Source organism: Asterias rubens, chromosome 6, assembly GCF_902459465.1.
Source record: "Asterias rubens chromosome 6, eAstRub1.3, whole genome shotgun sequence".
NCBI classification, from domain to species: domain Eukaryota; kingdom Metazoa; phylum Echinodermata; class Asteroidea; order Forcipulatida; family Asteriidae; genus Asterias; species Asterias rubens.
The window spans coordinates 2,573,180-2,595,692 of NC_047067.1; the positions used below are offsets into that span (position 1 = coordinate 2,573,180).

Sequence of the window (22,513 nt, forward strand, 5' to 3'; positions counted from 1 at the left end):
CTGATTTGTATGCATATTTGAGCATGGAGGAATAAGATTCCTGATTTGTATGCATATTTGAGCATGGAGGAATAAGATTCCTGATTTGTATGCATATTTGAGCATGGGAGAATAAGATTCCTGATTTGTATGCATATTTGAGCATGGAGGAATAAGATTCCTGATTTGTATGCATATTTGAGCATGGAGGAATAAGATTCCTGATTTGTATGCATACAATTATTTGAGCATAGAGGAATAAGATTCCAGATTTCTATGCATATTTGAGCATGGAGGAATAAGATTCCTGATTTGTATGCATATTGAGCATGGAGGAATAAGATTCCTGATTTGTATGCATATTTGAGCATGGAGGAATAAGATTCCTGATTTGTATGCATATTTGAGCATGGAGGAATAAGATTCCTGATTTGTATGCATATTTGAGCATGGAGGAATAAGATTCCTGATTTGTATGCATATTTGAGCATGGAGGAATAAGATTCCTGATTTGTTTGCATATTTGAGCATGGAGGAATAAGATTCCTGATTTGTTTGCATATTTGAGCATGGAGGAATAAGATTCCTGATTTGTATGCATATTTGAGCATGGAGGAATAAGATTCCTGATTTGTTTGCATATTTGAGCATGGAGGAATAAGATTCCTGATTTGTATGCATATTTGAGCATGGAGGAATAAGATTCTTGATTTGTTTGCATATTTGAGCATGGAGGAATAAGATTCCTGATTTGTTTGCATATTTGAGCATGGAGGAATAAGATTCCTGATTTGTTTGCATTTTGAGCATGGAGGAATAAGATTCCTGATTTGTATGCATATTTGAGCATGGAGGAATAAGATTCCTGATTTGTTTGCATATTTGAGCATGGAGGAATAAGATTCCTGATTTGTATGCATATTTGAGCAACACCACCACCATTGGCGACAGCTGCAGCTGACATCATACCTGCTGCAGTCGAGCCTGCGACGACTCCTGCTTTTGTAAAGCCTATTGCAGCAGGGCCAAATGTGATGATGCCTGCTGTTACTGCTGTTGCTATTGCTGCTGCTTTGATAACCATGGTGAACTGCAGTGGGGGAAACGACATATAATAGGTTTAAATACTAAATAATGAATAGGGTAGATGGCCTTAGCTTTCGATCCAATCCGGACCTTCTTCAGAGGCATAAAACAAGTACAAACAAATACATATCCATTTATAGAAAAAGAGAGGGGGAAAGGGATTAAGGAAAGGATCCAGAAAGAAGCGGGAAAATAACAGCCAATCAAAGTTCCTATTTCAGAAACAATATTGGTGGCTATGAACCAATGGGAGTGAAGTGGCGAGGACAAAGGATGTTTAGAATGAAAGGTTTATATACTATATATAAATATATAATGCGGATAATAAGATAATAAGTGGCGGCCGTAATTTACTAAGTGGCGGCCGCAAGATAAAAAGTGGCGGTCGCAAGATAATAAGTTGCGGCCGCACGATAATAAGTGGCCCCTGCAAGATAATAAGTTGCAGACGTAATATAATAAGTGGCAGCAGCAAGACACTAAGTGGCGGCCACATTGGTAAGTTGCGGCCGCAAGATAATAAGTGGCGGCCGCAAGATAAAAAGTGGCGGTCGCAAGATAATAAGTTGCGGCCGCACGATAATAAGTGGCCCCTGCAAGATAATAAGTTGCAGACGTAATATAATAAGTGGCAGCAGCAAGATACTAAGTGGCGGCCACATTGGTAAGTTGCGGCCGCAAGATAATAAGTGGCGGCCGCAAGATAATAAGTGGCAGTGCTGTGAAAAACATCTCATTCAGTGAAACATATTATATGTACGTATACTTGTCAAGTACCCACCAATGGGGCTTCATTATAAAGCTGCTTAAATTAAGCACAAAAACACCTTAGCACAGCAAAATGTTGTTTACCAGAAAGAGGTTGGTTGTAATAAGCAGATTCATCACAGAGGGTATTGAAACGAGAAAGGGGAACAGTGCACTAGTGCAGTGGGTGATTAATAGTCAAATTGCACCCAAAATGATTGGGTTGTAAAAAAAAAAATGCCTTTTCTCCGGCCCTATAAACACGGACTCCTTTCGTACTCCTTTCGTACGAACGAAAGGAGTATGTGATTTAGATTTCTTGAGTTTTGTTTTCAAAAGGGCACGGCAATTTCCCCTAAAACGAAGGGCACCCTATGGTGAAAATTTGAATTAGCATTGAAGGTTTTTGGAGGGCACCACAGCAATCGCTGTAATGAACTACTGTGATGCCGTGGCTATTTCGAGACCTGCTATTTACTGCACACAATACTGAGAATGGAAATTCCCTCGAGTCGAGTGACGTGCAATAGTTTTATAAACGAGCACAATATTGCTGTAGATGAAATCTGTGTGGTTAATTTAAGACACACATTATTTTATGAAATGATTTCAAAGGCATCAAACTCCCGACCAGGAAACAAAATCCTTTCAAATGGCACCATGCTGCCATTGTCGTTTGTTCAGGAAACGATGGTGCACTAGTAGTAGTAATCGTGCATTTAATTTTAAAAACAAACAGCAAAACATTTGTATTTTTGATGACTAAAATCTTGCTGAAGTTTTGTTTATATGACGGCCATTGGCCTATATATGACTGTCACACAGTAGTTGTTTCGATTACTGTACGAAATGATTTAATTCTTACCAAATCGGTGCACTTGACTTCTGTAATCTGTGTCAGGAGATTAAACCAATCCCAGCAGTGATTACATTGATTATGATTGGAGACCAAAGATCGTATTTGTTTGTTTTGAAAGTTGTATCTTTTAATCATAATGACAAAGATCTACTTGGATGTTATATAAAACAAATAATGAATGTTTTTAATTCGTGCAATGGTGCGAAATGTTCATTCGTTGAAAGCTGGAATGCTCCATCTTTCAACTCATGAACATAATTCGCACCATTGCACTCATAAACATTCATTATGTGTATAATATAACACCCAAGCAGATCCTTGCCATTTGATTGGAGGATAGTCCGTCACGTGATAGCAAATATTATATAACACCCAAGCAGATCCTTGCCATTTGATTGGAGGATTGTCCGTCACGTGATAGCAAATAAAAGTACCATTGCACGCTGAGTCACTCGCCGTGCTTGTTCGTTCCATCCGAAAAGTACCATTGCACGCTGGCACGCTGCCAGCGTGCAATGGTACTTTTCGGATGGAACGAAAAAGCTGAGTAAAAACATCACTGCGTGCGCGTGTCTTTGGTAACGCAGCAGGTGTTACTGCAAGAAGGCATAGTAAAATTACTAGCATTCGGCTTCTACAGTTGAAATTGTTTGTTTTGAAAGCTGTTTCTTTCAATCAAAATGACAAAGTTCTACTTGGATGTTATATAAAACAAATAATGAATGTTTTTCATTCGTGCAATGGTGCGAATATGTTCATTCGTTGAAAGCTGGAATGTTCCATTCAACTCGGCTCCGCCTCGTTGAATAGAACATTCCATCTTTCAACTCATGAACATAATTATTCGCACCATTGCACTCATAAACATTCATTATGTGTATACCATCTTTCAACTCATGAACATATTCGCACCATTGCACTCATAAAGTGCAGTAAGCACTATGAAATTGGGCCCTGGAGTTTTCCAAAACCTGTATTTTCTTTATTGTTGTGTTGCCTGCCACTTAGTTGCATCATTCCAGGGTATGGGTATATTTTTTACTAAAGAGTATCACTATGCTGTGATATGAAAGTTCAGTTACGTCACAAAAGGATGTGTAGTAACGCAAACATGTTTTAATAGTGCGGTTTAGTTGCACGTTACGTGAGCAAAAACGTGAACTTGAACGTCCTAAAATTGTGTCGTTTCTAGGTGACGTCACCACTTTGGGCTTTTCATGCCCACGTATGCTTTTAAAAACGTGAGATTTTTACAAAAAAATTTTCTCATACGCACGTTCACGTTTCTGCTCGACGCAAAACGTGCAGCTAAAACCTCACTAAAGTATGTACTCTATCAGTTGCCAAGTGCCCGGTTTGGCTAGAATGTCCTTCACATTCTCGAATTACATTAATGTCTATAGAACCCAAGAATGAGTCACATGAATGACTCATCGTTCCATTAGCATGCACACACTAGTGCTGAACGCAGACTTTTTGGTGCGCTCTGCCATTGCTGGGTCGCTTTTGTCGCGGCAGTGCGATTTTTGGCAAATCTGTTTTTTTTTTTTACTCTTTGTGCGCATGAATTTCTCAACGATTTTTTTCTTTCTTCAAACGTATTCACCACATGGTCCATTGTGTGATTGTTCCTTAAAGTCACCTGGAAGTGGTATTTTGTCAAAATAAAGCTTTTGTCACTAAAATGTGTTTTGATGAGTGGAATATGAATAAACAGTTAACTAGGTCCGTAAAAATTTTAGTTTCCATTTTATTTACAAATTTAAAAGTAGGCCCAAACCGAGAGGGCGCTGTTCGTGACGTCAATCGAGGCACGATATTTGGAGAGAAAATGAGTAGTCTGGCCCCGTACACTAAGTCTGGATACCTGATCGCTATGATGCCTACGTACAGAACTACGGCCACGGAGCAGACTGCATGCACTGTATGGCTGCTAACCACTCATTTACCCAGCACGGTGAATCGCATGCAGTGACAACACAAGATAGTGACGCTTGGCGCAAGCTAAAAACATGCCCTCAAAGTTGAAACAAAGCCAGATTTTTTCCACGATAGGCAAATGCTCCTTTAGGTTCGTCACGTCTTTCAGGTACCTTCTTCGACTTCCCACTAACTTGTTGGGAAGGCGTCATGTTTCAGAAAAGAACTTTTCTGTTCATGTCAAAATGTGTGGTGTATTCCGGATTCTCGAAGCTCGACGGCTCGAAGTGTTTGCTGCACAGCGCAGGAAAATACGTCGGACCGGACCACTTTGCAAACTGACCCCATTTGCTGGATCCAGCAGCAATACACCTAGTCGACATTGCCGGAAAAAAATGCAAGAAAAAACCTTTTTCGAAACGTACAAACTCACGACTAGGACGTTCATGTACTTGCACGTACGTGTGTTCGATGTTCGATCGAGGCAAAGTCTGCAACGATTGACGTCACAAAAGGGGTAGGCGGAGTCACCCCTAAACAACTTTATCTATTTTTTTTACTTTATGGTAGATAGCCATGTGGCTTTCAGTCGTTTAACTTAACATTGATCATGAGCTGTCCCCAAGACTCACCCCAAGTTAATTCTGCTGGTAACAGTGTTTTCCGGTTATGTTCCATTAGGGATCTTAACAAGTCTCGTGATTGTTTGATCATACCGTTAATGAGAGTTTACCATGGTACAGTCGCTGACTGTGCGACAGCTCATGATTAATGTAAAGTTAAACGACTGAAAGCCACATGGCTATCTACCCCCCCGCCTCCTCATCCCGACCTCAATCCGTTGCTATGTGGATGTACCAACCAACTAACAGATACGTCAACCCGTTACAGCAAAGGCACTGGACACTATACTGGTAATTACTCAAATCAGTTATTATCATGAAAACTTACTTAGTAACGAACAATTATGAAGAGTTGTTGATAACATTTTTAAACATTGTGAGAAACGGCTCTAACTGAAGGAACGTAGTTTGTGAGAAAGATAATCTCTCACTCTAAATATTTGAATTGAATAAGAGACATCAGCTGAGGTATCGAATTCAAGCCATCTGAAGAACACAGCATGTGCGACACGGTTGTTGTTTTTTTTCTTCCATTTTTCTCTCTAGCAACTTCGACGACCAATTGAGTTCAAATTTGTTATTTTATGCATATTGTTGAGATACACCAAGAAACCCCTTCATCGAATTTGTAATCCCTGAAAAAAAAATGAACACTTTACGGTATAGGTCTACTTGATTACACCGACAGAAAGTAAGTTGTCTCGACTCCAATCTTTCAGCAAAAAAAGTTACTGTAAGTAGCATTGGAAGTGCATTGTAATGTCTGCACAAAATGCTGATAGGCCTTATTTGTTCTACCTTTAAAAGAAACATTGAATAATACAGCAATGGGATATTGCACAGTGAAAACAATATTGATGTGTTTAACTTTAGGTTGAACAATCACAAAATGGACCGTGTGGTGAATGCACTTGAAAGTTGAAGAAAGATAAAAAATCGTCGAGAAATTCATGCGCACAAAGAGTAAAAAAAAACAACACAGGGGTGCGTTCCACTCGCGCAAACGTTTTAACAAAATTCAGCATTTTCTGCAAACTTTCAATTAACTAAAATACCTCTCATAGGTATTTGTTTTGTTTTTAACAAAATCAACAAATTTGGTTACATTGTTACAAAAAATAGCGATCTTTTCTTAATTTGCACTTACTGCTCTCCATAGTTTTCCAATCTGGGTTGGCAAAAACTCGGGCTGTGACGTTGCAAAAGAAAGGTCTATAGAACCCAAGAATGAGTCACATGAAATGACTCGTCGTTCCAGTAGCCTGCACGCACTTGTGCTAAACGCAGCCTTTTGCTGTGCTGCCATTGCTGGGTCGCGGCAAAATACTGGCGAATCAGGGGTGCGTTCCACTCGCGCAAACGACTCGCAATTGTTCGCGCAAACGTTTTTTTATCGTTTGAACGATTGGTGCGTATACGCGATGTCAATATGGCGGCGCCAAAAATGAAGATGGTGCGCACCATACGTAGGTTTTTTTTTTTACTTCGTTTTTGCTGCAATAGTCCTCTTTTTGACATCATTACATCAACTAATTAACTTTGTTATTCCAAATCTGCATTATCATCCACCGAAAATACAATGTAATGCGCACGTTCGCCAACAATTTCAAGTGGAACGAGTTGTTCGATCGCCGCCAACGTTGTCGAACGTTGGCAACTTTAGGCGAACATACTTCGGAGGTGTTGGCGAGTGATTTTTAAAATGGCGGACAAGCATACGGTATTATTTCTTTGTCACAAACATAATTACATTGTATTTTCGGTGGACGATAATGCAGATTTGGAATAACAAAGTTAATTAGTTGATGTAATGATGTCAAAAAGAGGACTATTGCAGCAAAAACGAAGTAAAAAAAAAAAACCTACGTATGGTGCGCGCCATCTTCATTTCGGGCGCCGCCATATTGACATCGCGTATACGCACCAATCGTTCAAACGATAAAAAAACGTTTGCGCGAACAGTTGCGAGTCGTTTGCGCGAGTGGAACGCACCCCTGATTTGCCAGTATTTTGCCGCGACCCAGCAATGGCAGCACAGCAAAAGGCTGCGTTTAGCACAAGTGCGTGCAGGCTACTGGAACGACGAGTCATTTCATGTGACTCATTCTTGGGTTCTATAGACCTTTCTTTTGCAACGTCACAGCCCGAGTTTTTGCCAACCCAGATTGGAAAACTATGGAGAGCAGTAAGTGCAAATTAAAAAAAGATCGCTATTTTTTGTAACAATGTAACAAAATTTGTTGATTTTGTTAAAAACAAAACAAATACCTATGAGAGGTATTTTAGTTAATTGAAAGTTTGCAGAAAATGCTGAATTTTGTTAAAACATCTGTTTTTAAGATTTAGTGTTTTACTAACATTCGGCCGACCATGCCAACCAAGGCGGTTTGTTTATCAACAAAAGAAAGGTCTATAGACCATTCTTTTGCAACGTCACAGCCCGAGTTTTTGCCAACCCAGATTGGAAAACTATGGAAAGCCGTAAGTGCAAATTAAGAAAAGATCGCTATTTTTTGTAACAATGTAACCAAATTTGTTGATTTTGTTAAAAACAAAACAAATAATTGTGAGAGGCATTTTATTTAATTGAAAATTTGCAGAAAATGCTGAATTTGGTTAAAACATCTGTTTTTAAGATTTAGTGTTTTACTAACATTCGGCCGACCATGCCAACCAAGGCGGTTTGTTTATCAACAAAAGAAAGGTCTATAGAGAGGTTGCGTGACCCCGCAAAAAGTTCGTTGTGCGCACCGTCGGCCATGTTGAGTACTATTTCTGTTGGTAACGCGTCGTCTGCTCGCAACAGCAGACGCACGTTTGTAACCGAGAAACGTGTTTTTTTTCTCCGATAGACAAATTTTTTTGTGAAGGTTTTCTTTCTGTATTTTATTTTGTAAAACAATTGAATTACTTCAAGCACATAATAATAACTCCGGATAATGCAAGTCAACGCCGGTCGATACTGTGAGAAAAATACGAACGAATTCATTCGTTGAAACAACAATTTGTTAAAACAACAAAGATCCAGAATTCAAATCTGTCGACTGGTCTCCAAACATTTAACTTTTCTCAGCAGTGTCGTATCCAGATGTTATTAAATACCGTTACTCTGAGCACATTTAGATCCATTGATGCACTATACAATCATATTGGATGGGTGACTGAGGTGCACATGAGGACAATTTGCTCGTGCAAGTAAACAAACTTTTTGCAGTTTTACTCTTGAAGCCGCACTTATTGCGAAACATTATTTGTTTTGTATGGACGTGGACATGGCTACGAACTACCTACCACATCACGGTACCACCACTGAAGAAAACAATTTATTTTTGTTCAAATCGGAACTGGGATTTTAGCAAATTGTATGACTTGTTTTCGGCAATGGTGGTGCGGTATTTGGCTTGCCTTCATCGGCACTCTGGTATATTTTAGATTCAACTATCTGAAGGGGGCGATTCACGTTGACAAAATGCGTTGGCATATAGGGATTTGATTTATTTATAGATGGTTTATTCACAATAAAACAAAAATATTCTCGGCCAGAAAACTTCAATATACAAAAGACAAGATTGAAGCAAGCAAAGATGTGTCAAGCAAGTCAAATTAAATTTAAGAGAGTGAAATTAGTGAGAAAACAACGTTACAGCAGAGGACACTATTGGCAATTACTCAAAATAATTATTACCATAAAACCTTACTTGGTAACGAGTAATGGGGAGCTGTTGATAGATTAAAACATTATGAGAAACGGCTTCCTCTGAAGTAACGTAATTTTTTAGCGCTCTAGTCAATATATCTAGCTCTATGGTTTCTACACATTCTTTTGTGACGTAACTGAACTTTAATATCACAACCTAGTGATACTCATCAGTAAAAATAGACCCTACCGTGAATAATGATGTAACCAAGGGGCAGGCAGCTCAACAATACAGAAAATACAGGTTTCGGAAAACTTCAGATGTAGTTTAAACTGTGGCTTATTTTATATTACCAGTTTAAAACAAAGCGAAACTATAGGATATAATAGCTAGAAGGTATGAAAGCTGAAAGAATAAGGTATATAAGCCATTAAAAAAGGCTATCGCAAAAATAATGGGGCATGGTTGTTCCATTCGCACTCAACAAGTTGCAAGGACGGGTTTAACTATTGCCAGAGGGTTAGACTCGGGAGACATCAAAAATGGCTATACCAGTAAAAACTTCAATAGAATGATGCTAGCGGGTTACGTCGGGCTGTGGCATGGAGCTATTTGTCATTAATTCGATGACGGATCATACCACTTAATTCACCTCAAAATTGTTAACCAAAATAACGGAATAAACGAATACTCAAAACACGTCTAGCCGCTGTCGCTTCTTGTGCAGGAATAGACTTGATTCAAGTCCCGTTCTCGTGTGAGAGGTCCCTAAGCATATCATGCCCGCAGTCAAAATGTAGCTATCGTGTGGAACAGGTTGAGGAATGCAGAGCAACACAAAACAATAGTTTTCTGGCGATGGCTTGTTGAGCCAAGCGCCTGCCAATCAGGATAGCTCCGCGCCATAACATTAACGCCTCTCATCAGCGAACTGCAAGTATTCTATATAAATTGAAGTTGCTAAAAGGAATGGAATTCGGTGAATTAAAATAACTACGTAAACAAATGGCTGGGTACTTCACGTCAGCTAGTTGGTTACAATGATATTATGTAAATTGCACATAGCACATTATTTCCTTGCATGCTCTATGGTCTGCTTAGTAGTGTTCATGCGTTTTGCACGTATGTACAACGTTCATTAAGCTCCTGGCCAATAAAAAGCTCTGCTTTGCTGACTCCGCCCAAAGATCCAGGAAGATCCAACACACTTTGACCATTGACGTCTATAGAGTTTAACAATGAGTCCAGTAGCTGATTGTTCAACTAATATAAAAGATGTACCTAAAGGATTTAGGTGTCTTTTCAAACGATACCTGGTCTGTCAAATGTAATATAAAAGATGTACCTAAAGGATTTAGGTGTCTTTTCAAACGATACCTGGTCTGTCAAATGTAATATAAAAGATGTACCTAAAGGATTTAGGTGTCTTTTTAAACGATACCTTTTCTGTACATATGAGATATAAAAGATGTACCTAAAGGATTTAGGTGTCTTTTCAAACGATACCTTTTCTGTCAAATGATATACAAGATGTACCTAAAGGATTTAGGTGTCTTTTCAAACGATACCTTGTCTATTATAATGTAACATAAAAGATGTAACTAAAGGATTGGGAGACACTAGTTTGCACTGATAATGTTGTCAGTTCACCAACAACACTATGGACACCGCATGGAGGAAGACCTACAAGCAATATGGATCACAATATCATGTTTTGGGATCGGACTCCTAATTAACCGACCCCTCCCTCAAAAAGAACAACTACTATTTTCGCATAACCTTCCCATTGTTTACAATAACACTATATCAGAACAATTAGAGATGTGTCTTCTATAGATGATCAAGATAATGGATTGTCTTGAAAACAAACCAGAAACGTGTTAAACAAGTATACTTTATATATACATGTATAATGCAGCCATTCAACGGGTTCCCCGATTTCGGCTCCTCATTAATGAGGAGTCGAAATCGGGGAGCCATCAGTTCGCGCGAGAGCAGTGATCTCGCGAGACCACTATCTCAGCGAATAGGGCCGATTTAACGACTTGTCCACAAGTCTAGCAAAACGCATGAACACCAGTATGACGTTTGCCAACCAACATGGTATGTACGCATGTGCGAATGTAGTTAGCATAATTTCATGAGGACATGCATTGTGTGACGGAAGTGTCACGTAGGCCCTGTAGTGTCATGTAGTAGTAGTGCTCAGTGTACACATTATGCTTTGGACACTCCGCAAAGCTATCTACGGCGCTATAATACGATCTTAGCTTTGGACTCATAATAAGCGGAGTTGGTTTATTCTCCTGACACAGAAGTCAAGTGCACCTACATTGGTAAATAATTAAATCATTCCGTACAGTAAACAAACAGGAAAAGTTTCCGTATGGCGCCACCACTTTTTCATTCGAAATAAAATAATATAGTATCTAATTTACCTGATTGATATATCCCTTTTTGTAAAAATGAGTGAAAAAGTGGTGGCGCCATACGGAAAGTTATCCAACAAACAACATATATTACTCTTTAAACTAAACTATTAAAGCACAATGAACAAAAACTACTGTGACAGCTCTGTCCTTACTCTATGGACAGTCATATGCCTAACTCTTTCTAAATGGCTGTCAAAATAGCCAACAGCAAGATTATAGTCATCATGATGTTTTTGTTGGTTGTTTTTAAAATTAAATGCACGATTATAGTGCATCATCGTTTCCTGAACAAACGACAATGGCAGCATGGTGCCATTTGAAAGGATTTTGTTTCCTCACAGATTTCATCTACAGCAATATTGTGCTCGTTTATAAAACCATTGCAGCGTTATTGCACATCACTTGAGGGAATTTCCATTCTCAGTCTAGCATGCTATAGTGCAGTAAATAGCGGAGGTCTCGAAACAGCCACGGCACCACAGCAGTTCACCACAGCAATCGCTGTGGGTGCCCTCATCAGAAAACCTTCAATACTAATTCAAATTGTCATCATGTGCCCTTCGTTTTAGGTCAAATTGCCGTGCCCTTTTGAAAACAAACTAGAAATCAAAATCACCGACTCCTTTCGTTGGTACGATTTTTTTTACAACCCAATTATTTTGGGTGCAATTTGATTATTAATCAACCACTGCACTAGTGCACTGTTCCCCTTTCTTGTTTCAAAACCCTCTCTGATGAATCTGCTTATTACAACCAACCTCTTTCTGGTAAACAAAACAAAATTTTGCTGTGCTAAGGTGTTTTTGTGCTTAATTTAAGCAGCTTTATAATGAAGCCCCATAGGTGCTACATGACAAGTATACGTACATTTTAGTATAAAGAGATTATGGGAGTAACCTATTATATGTCGTTTCCCCCACTGCAGTTCACCATGGTTATCATCGCAGCAGCAATAGCAACAGCAGTTACAGCAGGCGTCATCACATATGGCCCTGCTGCAATAGGCTTTACAAAAGCAGGAATCGTCGCAGGCTCGACTGCAGCAGGTATGATGTCAGCTGCAGCTGTCGCCAATGGTGGTGGTGTTGCAGCAGGGGGGCTTGTTGCAGCCCTTCAATCCGTGGGTGCAGCTGGGATTGGCGCGGCTGGTTATGCTGTTACAGCAGGTATCGGAGCTGTCTCCGGGTATCTGTTCGGCAGGTAGAGTCTTTCATACACCTACATCTCAACAGTGCATGGATTCATCGTAACGTGTGGAACAGATGTGCTATTAAATTATAATACATATCAACTTGTTTGATCTCACGAGAAATTGCTACTTCAACAACACTTCACCTGAACTGGGGCCCAATTTCATAGAGCTGATTAAGCACAAAATTTTGCTTAAGCAAAAAAATCCTTGCTTAGTAAAATCAGATTACAGGCCAAGACTCCACTCAATTGTTATGCTAAGTAAACAACAGCTAAATACAAGCCACAAGCAATGTATGGTATGAATTTTGGCCAGTAACATGTGTAAAACAAGCGAGCTATTTTCGTGCTTAAGCAAATTTTTTGCTTAAGCGGCTCAATGAAATTGGCCCCTGTACTTGGAACACAGCAATCATGGAGGAACACACTACACCTGGCTATCAACATTAAGAACCATACGTGGACATTCTTATCAGATAAATTGTAATTCTGTTATTCAGTCTGCGTTTTAAAGCACACCTTTTGCTAGTTTTGTATTCTGGTTGGCCGTTGCCAGGGGAATTTTGTCCACTGGAGATTCTGTTCCCTATAATGAGAAGGAAGATGATTGATTCAAAAGAGGGCGCTATCACAAAATGTAGTTTGTAGACAGTTTGCCATAAAATGGGGGGGGGGGGGGGGGTGGTGGGGACACAGAATCTCCTGCCACACAGGAACACAGTCAGGGATGGGGTTAACTAATATGTCCCTCTTTTGGTCACTTATTTCACAGTTCCTTGAGGGATACACATGCTAGTTAGTGACTGAATTGCCAGTCCATTCTGCAGATAATACTTTCCAATAACTTTAAAAAAGAAACAGAAAGAAATTAAAAAAACTACTTGAATAAATAAATTAACTAATGGTTGTTAAAGTTGTCATATTAAAGTGTCTGGGTACTTTTAGTAGGCTCGAAACAAATCAGGAATCTTATGCATAGAAACTTACTTGGCAACTGGCTTATGTTAGAGCGCTGCAGATGATATGTATACAAAATTGTGACAAAATTAATGAAATAACATTGGAATCTGAGAAAGACTTCAGCCATCTGAAAGCACACGTGCTACAGTGGTGTTTTTTCTTTCACCAATCGATGACAAACTGAGTCCAGATTTTCACAGATTTGTTATTTTATGCATTGGATTGGGATACACCAAGTGAGGATATAACTGCTATGACAATATTACCAAGGTGTCCAGTGTCTTTAAGAAAAATTGCATGTCTTAGAAGTATTTAAATTGCTGTGTTCATTTATTATCTGTTATTCCAATGGAAATTATTGATGTTTAGTAATACCAAAGTAGCATGAGTAGAATAATATCATATACATTTAATTGTCACAAATCACAACAACTTGTTGTTACTTTTCATTTGCCTGCACAATCCAACACAAACTATACGCTGTTCTTACTAATAGTTAGAACATCTTTGTACAGAAAGATATAAATTCGAGCTTTGAAAAGATGCACAAGAACCGTTAACGACAGGCAGAATTTCAAAATGTTGTTAATCAATAATAAAAACGAAAGTGAATCCTATTTCTTGTTGTTCTTTGTTCGTTTGAATAATAATGTTTTTCTTTGTCTGTGATTCTGTACTTTTGTGGACATGCCTTGAAATATGTAAATAATCGTTATAAAACAAGTAATTTTGTGACAAGGTGACTGTTTTCTTCATTTTACTGATCGGAGCGACAATTGGATGCAACATCAGTCTTTATAACGTTCGGTAGGCATATGGAAAGGAAAATTTAGTATTTGGGTCATTCCATGTCAAACCAACGCACTTTTTTACCTCATGTCTTCCCGATTGGACTTACCATGTGATCAGGGCAGAAACCACTAAAATTTGACATTTTTAGGGTAAAATACCACCTTTTTGGTAAAAATATGTCATAACCATGTGAATTCTCATCACATATATGCAAATTTGGTTCAAAAAGATGAGAATTGCATGCTCAAATCAGTTCTTTTGTCAAAAATAAATTTTCTGAAATGTAGGTCACTGTAATCTTTAATATGGTATCGTGACCTTTGACCCAGTTTTTGAAATGTGACACACCCAGGATTCATTATTTTTTGGGGGTGGGCCATATTTTCCCCAAAAATTTCTTTCGAAGATTGTAAACCAACAAATCAAAACAAATCAAACAAACAAATTGAATACCTTGGAGGGGCTGGGAACAATCCCCCAGACCCATCGTCCCCCACCCCCCACCCCCCCTTTCGGGTGCACCACTGTGATTATTAGTGATCCCAGTTAGAGATTACATCAAGGTTGAGATGGAGAAGCTGTCTGCCTTTCTTCAGTAGATCACAAACTTATGCAGTCTTACTTTAACCCCCTGTGATGAATCTTGAACAACAAATTAATGCATAGTAACTTTCTGAGAAATCCTCAAGAACAATTTGTTCACCATGCTGCAACTCTGATTTCAGTGCCCATTTTAATAGAGCTGCTCAGTGCTAACTGTGAGATTTCCTTTTAACCGTATAGCACACGAAAAGACATGCTAACCTTCCAATGAAGTCAGAGTTGCAGCATGGTGACATTTTTTGTTTACCATCTTGGAAAGAATTTTTTTTCGGAAAAATGCCCCCCACCCCCCTCTACCCACAACCCAAATTAAATCCTGGGTGCGTCACTGCTGGTATTTTAAAGTATGATTCTGGTTAGACCACATCAGCCATCAACATGAAAAAATCCCAAACCAATAACAATTTTAGTAACTTTTGAAAGTTTTTTATCTTTATTTATTTATAAAGTAAAGTACATGTATAAATTGACTAATTTGTAACCTACCAACTGTACAAAAATAGTCTTAAAGTTGTAAAGTTTGAAGAGCCCAGATGTTTCTTAGTGGATTCTGATAGAGGATGACATGCTCTATCAAGTGATTTTCATTTCATTGACTTTTGGAATGATGCGTTATTTCAAAAATTGGGTCAAAGGTCACGATAACATATTAAAGATCATAGTGACTTGTACAAAAATAGTCATAAACTTGTAAATTTTGAAGAGCCCAACTGTTTCTTAGTGGATTCTGATAGAGGAAGACATGCTCTATCAAATGATTTTTATTTCGTTGATTTTTGGAATGATACATTATTTCAAAAACGGGGTCAAAGGTCACGATAACATATTAAAGATTACAGTGACCTACATTTCAGAAAATTTATTTTTGATGAAAGAATTGATTTGAGCATGCAATTCTCATCAATTTGATACCAAATTTGCATATATGTGATAAAAATTGACATGGTTATGACATATTTTTACCATAAAGGTGGTATTTTACCCTAAAAATGTCAGATTTTAGTGGTTTCTGCCCTGACCACATGGAAAGTCCGATCGGGCTGAAAATTGGTGTGCATTCATTTCTCATTAGGACCTACAAGCACAGCAATTTTTATCAAAATCGGAAGACATGAGGTAAAAAAGTGCATTGGTCTGACATGGAATAACCCATTTACAAAACAGCATGTAATATTGACCTTTGGCCAGTGTACATGCACGCAGTATACAATGCATTAATGCACGTAAACCATGTAAATTTAGATGTACATTGTACATGTTAGTTCAGACAGCTCTGATATGTTGAGGGTTGAACAAAGATAAGTTAAGACAATATTAAAAAAATTGACTTTATTATCCCACACTGGTGAAATTAAAGATAGCGACAGCCATGGGATCACTTTTGATTTCAGATGTCGAATAATAAACCACAAAGGAACAGAAACTGACTGGGTAAATTTAAATAATTTGGAGTCCGTTGAACAAAGAAAAAATAAATAGAGCCACAAGAGACACTGACATGCCAAACTGCACATTTGGGGCTGAGCAAAGACAAATTTACTAAGAGTGGGATTTGAACCATTCCCAAATTTACGACACAACATGGGGAAGCGGCAGCAGAGGGATCACCTTAAAGGCATTGGACACTATTGGTTACTACTCAAAATAATTATTAGCATAAATTCTTGGTAACGAGTAATGGGGAGAGGTTGATAGTATCATAAAACATTGTGAGAAACGGCTCCCTCTGAAGTGATGTAGTTTTCGAGAAAGGAGTAATTTTCCACGATTTATTTTGATTTCGAGACCTCACAACACGAATTTGAGGTCTCGAAATCACACAACTGTGTGACAAGGGTGTTTTTCTTTCGTTATTATCTCGCAACTTCGACGACCAATTGAGCTCAAATTTTCACAGACATGTTATTTTATGCCTATGTTGAGATACACCGAGAAGACTGGTCTTTGACAATTACCAAAAGTGTCCATTGTCTTTAAAGCCATTGGACCCTTTCGGTTCAGAAAAAAAAAAAGTTCACAGATTTACAAATAACTTACAGGGTTTACAGAAGGCATTGGTGAAAGACTTCTCTTGAAATATTATTCCATGAAATGCTTTACTTTATGAGAAAACAGCAAAACAATATAAATTCTCGTTAACGAGAATTACGGATTTATTTGAAACACATGTCATGACACGGCGAAACGCGCGGAAACAAGGGTGGGTTTTTCCGTTGTTTTCTCCCGACTCCGATGACCGATTGAGCCTAAATTTTCACAGGTTTGTTATTTGATATAGAAGTTGTGGTACACACAAAATGTGGGCCTTGGACAATACTGTTTACCGAAAGGGTCCAATGGCTTTAAGGATATGCAACTTTTTGTTTCAGATATTAATAATTAACCACAAAGTTATTTGAGCTCTGTATTAGGTCACACAATGTTTGACGTAGCTGAACTTTCATATCATATAAAAACATTCGCACAATAATGCTCAACGGACTTGGTTAAGTTTACCAAATGTCGATGTATTTCTCATCAACGAATTTCCCGCCAGTGACGCTCGTCAGAAACTAAAGCGGCACCCCAATTCGTCTCGTAGTCTACCTTGTGGACATTCATTGACGGTTGCCACCTTATTGAACGTGAACCAATTTGGTAAGAATATTGATTTCATATCTAGGATTTGAGGCATTCTACTACCGCGCCCCGCGGAGTAGATTTATCGGATATATTCGGGATACTTCTCAGTTCTGAGAAAAATATTTATTTTGCACATTCATTTAATCAATTTTATATGACAGTCAAAATAGACAGAACATCAGCAAAATTTAATCATCGAAAATGCTATCAAATAAACAAATAAAAAATAAAACCGCACAATAAATTGCGTGCACCCTTTGTTTCCTATACTATCAAAGGGATGGTGCCATACTTTAAATGAAATTAAGTATCTGTTTTTCCAAGGAGATAAGTTTAGCCTTAATCATTCAGATTTTATCTAACACATTTCTGATCGCTCAAAAGTCACGATTTTTTATAGCTATGGTGGACACTATGCTGTTTGGTTTTAATGTCTGTACACAGACAGATACCCAAACATAATTAGAATAGTGTCATATTATTGCTGTGTGCCCACCATTATTTCGAAATGACTTATTGCAGTGTGGCATTACGTCATTTCAGGGTATTCCCCTTTACTTACTGCATGCGGCATTTGGGCATTTCAGAGTTTCGCTGTTCTTGTTATGCAGTATAATACAGAAAGCAGTTGAAGCCGCCTACATTGGATTAATATTCGACTAGTTATCGTCATCCACACGGTGCACCAACTTGGTAAGAATTTTCTCTTCGTACAGTAATTTAATTAACTTTAACCAAAGCGCATTTTATTCAGTATGTGGCACTCACGATGGCCGTGAAAATACACAAAACTTTACTCTTTAAAAAACAAATAACACATAAAACAGCAAAAATCGCTCAGTCACGCTGGTGCCATGTTGAATTGTTGGATTTTGTCCAGGGATAGGAGTTTAATGTCTCTGTTAAATCCTGTAATCAGACATTATGTCGACTTTACAGTTCTTAAGCAGCATGCAGCATCAGAGTCCAGCTTTCCAGAAGACGATCAGAGCATACTGATCGAAACGTCGAGTTGAAACCAACGGTTTTTTTTTCAGAACCACCCCAACTCATTAGAGATAGTTATCACATGGTGTTACCGCAAACCTTTCTATATCGTATTTCCACCATGCAAAGTTTCAAATCCTTCTTTTCATCATATTAGTTGAGCCCAGTCAAAAATCACTGCAGAAGCATTACACATCGATTTAGGGTATTTCCCTTTTTTGTATGCATAAAGTGTAAACAAATAAACAATGGCTTCAAACACTCTTCCATTAGCTTCACCGACTTTAAAACAATTTTTTCAGGTTTTCAGATACAGTTTTCTCGAAAATGACCAGGGGGGAATGTTTTTTTTTCTTCACATGACTTCAAAATCAGTAAGCTCTCTGATTGAACTTAAATAGTGTTTAAGATATCCTAACATCTTTCGCAACACAGATGGTATCAAACTTATGACACTGACTCGTGTTGACTTTGGATTTTAAACAATGGGACTCTTGCCACACGTACAGTCTGGTCGGTTTTACACTAAAACTACAAGTTAGTGATTTGATAACAATTTTGTACAATTTTGTTTACAGTATACAGATCACTGACAATCCAGAAAGAGGTAACATCGCGTGTAGGCCTACCTTATATCCAACTGATAGGCTTCATCAGAGTGCTCAGTAAGAGTTTATATTATTTGATCATTCCTCGAATTTAATTCCATTCAACAAAAAACTGGACTCGTGCTCATCTCAAATCTTTGTTTAACTGAATTGAAAAAGATAAACAAAATTGAAGTTTATTTAAAAATCCTTAAAAATCCAGACAAAATATCAATTTGAATTGTTGTTGGCCCATTCATTGTATTAAACAGAACCAATTCCTCATTCAAAAAGAAATCGCTTCAAAAGGCACTATAGACACTCATTGGTAAATACTAAAAATAATTGTTAGCGTACCAACTCACTTGGTAACGAGCAATGTCGGAGAGCCGTTGACAGTATGATAAAAGGCCTCCTTTGAAGTAACGTATAGATTTTGAGAAAGAGGTAGTTTCTCACTCAAAATATCAAAAAAATCAGGCCTGTAGTCTTCATTAGGCATGCAAAATTGTGTGTTTTTTCTCTTGCGATGATCAATTGAGTTCAAATTTTTACAGATTTATCATTTTATGCATAATTATGTTGGGATACACCAAGTGAGAATACTGGTATTTGACATTTACCAACGGTGTCCATCCAGTGTCTTTTAATAATTGATTCAAAGTATTTCAAGATAGGGTTCCACTTGTTTTTACTGCAGGAAACGTCAACTACAATCATGCGATGGTGGAGCTTCATCGTAGTATTATTCAGCGGGTTGATAGCTTTGTATGTTGCACCACACGACGTACTGACACTGAGGTGCCATGATGCAAACAGAAGATCAGAGTATAAAACAAATATTATAGAATGCATAGAAATATTATCATTTTTTTTTTCTGTTGTTGTTAACGCTTTTTACGACAAAAGGTCATTGGTATTCGGTGTTTCGGGTTTCATTTCTTCTGTCGTGGCTACTGGTTATCCGTGTCCCGAAGCTTGTGACGCCATTACATGGACGTTCCTTGGTTGCCTCCAACTTATACTTACCTGTTCTTCGGTTGTACATGCTATTTTCGAGATAGTCTGGTACGCTAATATGGAAAAGGTTAAGGCGTAATTATTTGATTATGCTCCCTTTATTGTTGCAGAAACATTGAATGTCCACTTTTAAAGGGTCTGTGTTAAATATGTTTAGTAATTACTCTGTAAATTAATGGCAAGTGACGTACGTGGTTAGATATACAGCAGCTTTGGATAGTACAAAGCATGTTAGAGAAACTGTTAACTTCGAAGTACTGCGGTTATGGAAAAATGTATAATTCCCCTCCCCCCCAAAAAAAATAAAAATAAATAAATAAATAAATAAATAAATCTTAAATCAAGGAGTGTTACCGCGGCAAAACGCTTCACAGATTCTTTATTCCTATTAGGGATTATTCGTCATTCTTGGACATAATATTCAATCCGGAGTTTCGGCGATATCACAAAAAATACGACCACGTTTTGAAATGAAATTTTTATGTTTTAGTTTTAATTTTATTGTTTCTTAGGATTAGAAGATTCAAACGTTACGGTTAAAAACAAACAAAGGTATTTTCCTTTTCCTTTAAAGGAACGTTACAGAATTGGTAAGAAACAAAAATCGTGAAGATCACAGATTTACATAAAACTTACACGGTCTAATGATGATGATAGTAGAAAACATCCTTTGTAATATTTCTGTCTGAAATGTTCTCATTTAATGAGAAATAAACAATATAATTTCGCGTTTGGAGTTTATCGCTCAGTGAGCGTTTTATTCATTTTTATTTTGGCATCAATGCAATGCAAAATTTGTAATCGGTTTGTCACTATTCTCTCGTGACCCAGAGGGCCGATCGATCTCAAACTTCTACAGGTTTGTCAGTTTATGCATATGGTGGATTACATAAAGTGCTTACACTGTGTCACAACCAACCCATCAGGGTTGTTGTTGCAACCGAGGAAGAAACCAGCACTGCAGAAATAAATTTGCACTCAAGCCATTAGAGATTATATTTACAAAATATTACAATTTATTTACAACACAACTCTTCTGCAATCTGAATTATTTTCAGTGGCCACACCTCAAAAAACCAATAAATTAAACTTCCAAAATTCACTCATTCCAAACCTTAAATTGAGTCAACCCGACTCTTAATCTTGTGAGTTACAGTTACTGGCTTCAAGTAACCTTAACTCGCCAGTAGTTGATTCAAGTTTCTACGCCTTGCATCACCTCGATCTCAAATTCAAACTTCTCAATAATTTCAACAATATATCTCCGGTACTTTGCAAATTCTCAATAATGCAACAATATCTCCAATACTTTGCAACTTCTCAATAATTTCAACAATATATCTCCGGTACTTTGAAATTCTCAATAATTCAACAATAACTCCAATACTTTGCAACTTCTCAATAATTTCAACAATATATCTCCGGTACTTTGAAATTCTCAATAATTCAACAATATCTCCAATACTTTGCAACTTCTCAATAATTTCAACAATATTTAACAAACTGTCTGCTCTAAGGCTCACACCACTCCTTAGGCTCGTTAATACTCCTGAGTCTACAATATCATAGTTCCTCAATGGTCGTGAGAAGTGCACTGTTCATTGGATGTTCATCTGTGCATTCTGGGTTTCCAGCTCTAGAAAACCCTGCCATCGGTTAAGTTCCAACTCCACTCTAGTGATGAAAATGATGGCGTGACGGTCCCATGTGATTTATCGTGTCATCAGGGGCATCCGATCAGTCACTCCCGGACTTTAAAAGTCGGGTGGATAAGGGCCATCTATAATAATTAAAAATGAACCAAAACTGTACAAGAACAAGGTCGCTAACATTATGGGATGGTATCGGCACGCTTTCCAATAAAACAATGAAAAATTATCAAACTTCTCCGCAATTCTCCGCTTTTGGACCAACAATCACTTTAAACAAAAATGCTTTTACAAAATGCTTTATATTGAATGAAAAATACTACTTCAATCCAATGGGTTCCTCCATAAACATAATTAAAAGTAACTTACGATTTGTTGAGCTCAGTCCTCCTCTGTGCCTCACCAGAACTTAACGTATGTGCTGTAGCAACGCAAGCAGAACTCTAAATGCATAGCCCCAACTTCCTACACATCACCCCACTCACTTCAGAACTGGTACTCTGCACATCACCTCACTTTCTCCCATTCATATACACCACCACCACTATCTACACTCAAGCATACCAGTGAAATTCTCAAGACATTCCTGAGAGCCAACGCCCCAAGGAAAACAAAGGACCGCCCCTAACAAAAAAACCTTTGTGCTTGCATTGCAAGTTTTACTGCTGCACAGTAGGCAGTTGCACAGTAGCAGCTCGCGTTAGCACTATTTACAACAGCAAATCATGGCCCTATATTTTAGAGTACCACACAATATACAAAACAACTTTTACCAACTGCTTCCATTAGACAACCTGCGACACACTGCCAGCAACTGT

At 38.0% G+C, this 22,513-nt stretch overlaps 1 long non-coding RNA gene across 1 annotated transcript; it reads left to right on the forward strand.

The window, feature by feature from the left end:
* The first annotated feature begins 17,382 nt into the window (after positions 1 to 17,382).
* LOC117291803 lies at positions 17,383 to 20,657 on the forward strand. Its single transcript, XR_004519199.1, has 4 exons — positions 17,383 to 17,467; positions 18,064 to 18,145; positions 19,018 to 19,104; positions 19,727 to 20,657. It is a non-coding gene; the product is annotated as an uncharacterized LOC117291803 (long non-coding RNA).
* Positions 20,658 to 22,513: the final 1,856 nt, after the last annotated feature.